Below are 4,470 nucleotides of genomic sequence, written 5' to 3' on the forward strand. Positions count from 1 at the left end.
CCAAGTGGAGGGAAGGAGCCCTGGAGACCCAGCTCGCCAAAGGGCCCTTGCCAGCCTCCCTCGGAGCCCCGCCCAAACTCACCTCCCAAGCCTGCCCTCGGGCAGAAGGGCTAAAGCAGACATTCTCCAGCTCCTCTCTTAAGTGCATCTTCACGGCTTTAGGAGGAAGGCCAGACCCATGAGTGTGGCCCACAAAGCCCCTTCCTACTTTCCCCATCTCCTCTCTCCCACTGCACCCCCAGTCCTCACTTGGCTCCACCTGCTTCTGTCCCTGGAACTTGTCTGGTCGCTCCAGGCTTTCCTGGGGGCTCTTTCCTCCTCCAGTCCCCGCCCCCTACCCGTCCCGCCATTTCTCCTGGCGCTTTGCCCTTCAAATCTTGCTTTAGGCGTTACCTCTTCTAGGAAGCCTCCCTCCCAGGCAGACTTGCTGCTGCGTGAACCAGATCACCCTTCAAAGAAGGTTTGGCCGCCGGGGCAGGGACGCACAAGCAGGCACCAGGGGCTGTCAGCTCTTCCCAGCCTCCGTATCCAGTGGCTGAGCAAGGTGGTGGGGGCGGGGGGCGGGTAGGCCCAGCAGTGTCAGCTGATGGAGGCCTGGGACAGGCGGTCTCCTCTCCCCAGCCCGGGCCTGCTTGGCCCAGGCTTCGCTGGGATTGATCATCGCCTCAGCCCCACCCAGCCTTTCCTGCCTCCCTTATACACGTGTGAGCCCACTAAACGTCTTGCACCCCAAACTCCACCTCAGCAACTTCTGGACCAAGAACCCAACCCACAATCCTAACTTAATGAAACTGCCTGAAAGCATGAAGTTGAACAAAAATCAAAATGGCCACATTAATGCTTCCTGTAGCTCGATTTTAAACTAAGTGACCTTTTCCTCTCTTCCCCAAACCTCCCCACCTCCCTTCTTAGCTTTTTGTTTCAGGAACCTGGCACCACGTGGAAAACGACTAACTGAGGAGGTTGGCAGCAGGTACCCAACTCCTGCTGAAACTGGCTAGATCCTGAATTTCTCTGTAAAACCCCCCAGGCCCTTCTTCTGGGAGGGCTTGCAGTTTTTGAAGACCTTAGCCTGCTGCAGCCTCCTTTGCCCGGCAAAGCAATAAAGCTATTGTTTCTCTTTATCCCAAACTCTGTCTTCCAGTTATATTTTGGCTCCAAAGGACAGAGGTCAGTGTTCAACAATATCCTACACTTCCTTCTGCCCACCCAGTAAATGAACCCAGAGTCCATCCGGCAGGCTCCCCTTGGCATGCTCAGGCCCCAGCACAAGTCCAGTGAGCAGGAAACTGGAAATCAGTATCAGAAGCCCACTGTTTATGGTATTCATAAGTGATTTTGAGATCTTCCAATTGTTGGCCTATGAAGTCATCATTAATGAGATGAAAGTATCAACACTTTTTGTATTTATTTATTTATTTATTTATTTATTTATTTATAGAGAGAGAGTGAGCAGGGATAGGAGCAGAGGGAGAGAGAGAATCTCAAGCAGGCTCCATGCTAAGTGTGGAGCTGGACATAGGGCATGATCTCGCAACCTTGAGATCGCGACCTGAGCCGAAATCAAGAGTTGGATGCTTAACCGACTGAGGCACTCAGGTGCCCCTGAAAGCATCCACGTTTTGAAGACCCAAGAGATTTTGGAGAGGAAGCACCATTTTTTCCCAATAGGGGCGTCATTCAGAGAACCTTGCTAAAATGAGGTCTGCAGTGGGTGTAGCCATTCTTTGGGTCTATTAATAAATAAGTTTGTCCCCTGGACAAGACATCTAGGGACACCATCCTACAGATACGTTCAAAGAAAAGTTTTAAAATCCTCATACAAGCTGAACACAGACTGGGAACAGGCACTCCCTGGAGAAGGGGAGGCCTGCATAGTAAGCTTCCCAGCACTTACTCCCTTCAATAGCCAAGGGGCTCTCTGGGGCCATTTTAGGCCCATTTCCCTAAGTAATCTGCAGCCAGAAAGAGGCGGCCTGGATCCTCTTCCTTAGTAGCTGCAGGGGAATCAGGGCAGAGAAAAGGCCTCTCTTTCCTATGCCACGCCTCCCCCACAAGCAGATCTGCCAGATCTCTGCAGCGCCAAATCAGTAATAATAACACCTGACATATACTCAGTACTCGGGGGCTGCCAGGCCTGTCCTGGGAACTTCTTGTGGGTTGTCTGGGGGAATAGGCTGCAGGTTACCGGCAGCAGCCCTGAGAGACAAACGTTACCCCCACACAGAAACAGGAGCTGAAACTCAAGAGGTTGAGTTGCCCAGAGTGTGTAGGAACATCAAAATCAAGGTTTGAATCCAGGTATCTGTGACCCCATAGCCCGTCCTCTGGAGCCACAGAAAAAATCATCTTGCAAAGATGGCGCCTGTCTTCTCCGCTGAGGCTGCTCTCTGGAGGCCATGAGGTAGCCGCTGCCCTGGGCATGTGCTCTGCTGTGTCAGCAGAGACCCCGTGAATAGAGGTCCTGGATGCCTGTATCCTGTGATGCTCTGAAATATGCTAAATGCATTAAAAGTTCTGGGACCGATTCCAATGTGTGTGGGGAGTGGTTTCCATGTTCTCAGGACACAGATGGGTGTCCTACAATGTAGCCCCATTCTGATGCTCTCTTCCCGGAGATAGCCCCGGGTTCCAGTTGGAGGGCTCCATCCCACCGGACAGCCCCCAGCCCCACACTTCAGATGCCAATCACAAACCCAGCTTATCACGTGTGGTTCTGGCCACCCGGCTACAGATCAGGGGTTCTAACGAGCCCCTCGTAGGATTTGGTTAATTTGCTAGAGTGACTTCAGATGCCAGTCACAAGTCAAGGTGCCTATCTGTGCTTTTGACCAACTGGCTATAAATCAGAGGTTCTCGTGACTTTCTCCTTTGGGGTTGAGTAATTTGCTAGAACAGCTCACAGAACTCAGGAACCTTTTACTCATTAGATTACCAATTTATTACAAAGGATATTAGAGGATTCTAATCAGTAGCCAGATGAAGAGATACTTAAGGCAAGATCCTGAGCAAAAAGGAGCTCTGTTCTCAATGGAGTTTGGGACCCAGCATGGGAGCATTTAGAGATGTTCTGGTTCCTAATCTGGAAGCTCTCTAAACCTCCTCCTCTGCAGTTTTTAAGGAGGCTTAATTAAATCTGGGCCATTGAATCTCTAGCCCCTCATCCCTCCCCAGAGGTCCAAGGGGTGGGACTGAAAGTTCCAACCTTGTATTCATGGCTGGTTCTCCTGGCGACCAGCCCCCATCCTTAGGTGCTTATCGAAAGTCACCTCATTAACATAAACCCAGTTGTGGTGAAAAGGAGCTAGTTATGAATAACAAGACACCCTTTAACCCTTTTAAAAAAAAAGATTTTATTTATTGAGTGCACAAGAGAGTGCACAAGGGGGCTGAGGGGGAGGGGGAGAGGGAGAAGCAGGCTCCCCGCTGAGCAGGGAGCCTGACCCAGGGCTCGATCCCAGGACCCTGAGATCACGACCTGAGCCGAAGGCAGACGCTTAACCAACTGAGCCACCCAGGCATCCCCGACACCCATTTTTACCTTTATATCCCTGTTTTCAGGAACCGAGGACAAGAGATCAAATGTTGAAACCAAAAATGTTTCCACCGCTCTTATCACTTAGGAAATTCCAAGGATTTGGGAAGCTGTGAGCCATGAACAGTGGATAAGGACCAAATTGTATGAGAAATATATTTTGATCATCTGAGGGACCAGGTACATATGTCCTATAAATCACAATATTGCATGCATCTTCTGGGAGTTAGAGCAGCTGGGTGAGAGCAGCAGAGAACTGGCATGTACGCGGCAAGAGAGCATGGACTCTGGCATCACACCTGGCTCAAATCCCAGGGTGGCTAGTCACTGGCCGTGAGCCCTGGCACAGGGGACCACAGTGCTCTGGACTTGCCTCATTTCCTCATCAGCAAATGGAGGGTGGTTTCTAACCCAAGAGGTTTAAATTAATTAGTAATGCGTGTAAAGTGCACCGTAAATGTTGGTTCTCTTCTCATCAGCATATGGTCTCTCCACAGCCCCAGCGGAAATTCCCAGTGAGTGACCAGTAATGACTTGAACAGACTTCAGGGCCTCTGGGAGAGGTATTACCATGTTCAACTTCATTTTGCCCTCCAGACATCAGAGGATGACAGCGAGGCCTAAATAATGTGTCCCTTGGTTGCTCTGACTGTATAAAAGGTTGGGCAAGTGCCAAGAGGGAGCACTGGCTGAAAGAATTTCCAAGCGGGGATCCTGGAGAGAATGGTGGCCGTTCCCACAGTGGGCCACTAGAGGGCGCACTGCTAGGGCAGCCAGCCTTGTCACCAGGTCCCTTCCTTCAGTTCTGTGCTTTTTTTTCTTCCTTTTTTTTATTATTATGTTATGTTAATCACCATACATTACATCATTAGTTTTTGATGTAGTGTTCCATGATTCATTGTGCATAACACCCAGTGCTCCATGCAGAACGTGCC

This window comes from Callorhinus ursinus, unplaced genomic scaffold (genome assembly GCF_003265705.2).
Source record: "Callorhinus ursinus isolate GAN/ISIS: 27379988/994484 unplaced genomic scaffold, GSC_fseal_2.0 scaffold76, whole genome shotgun sequence".
In the NCBI taxonomy this organism is placed as follows: domain Eukaryota; kingdom Metazoa; phylum Chordata; class Mammalia; order Carnivora; family Otariidae; genus Callorhinus; species Callorhinus ursinus.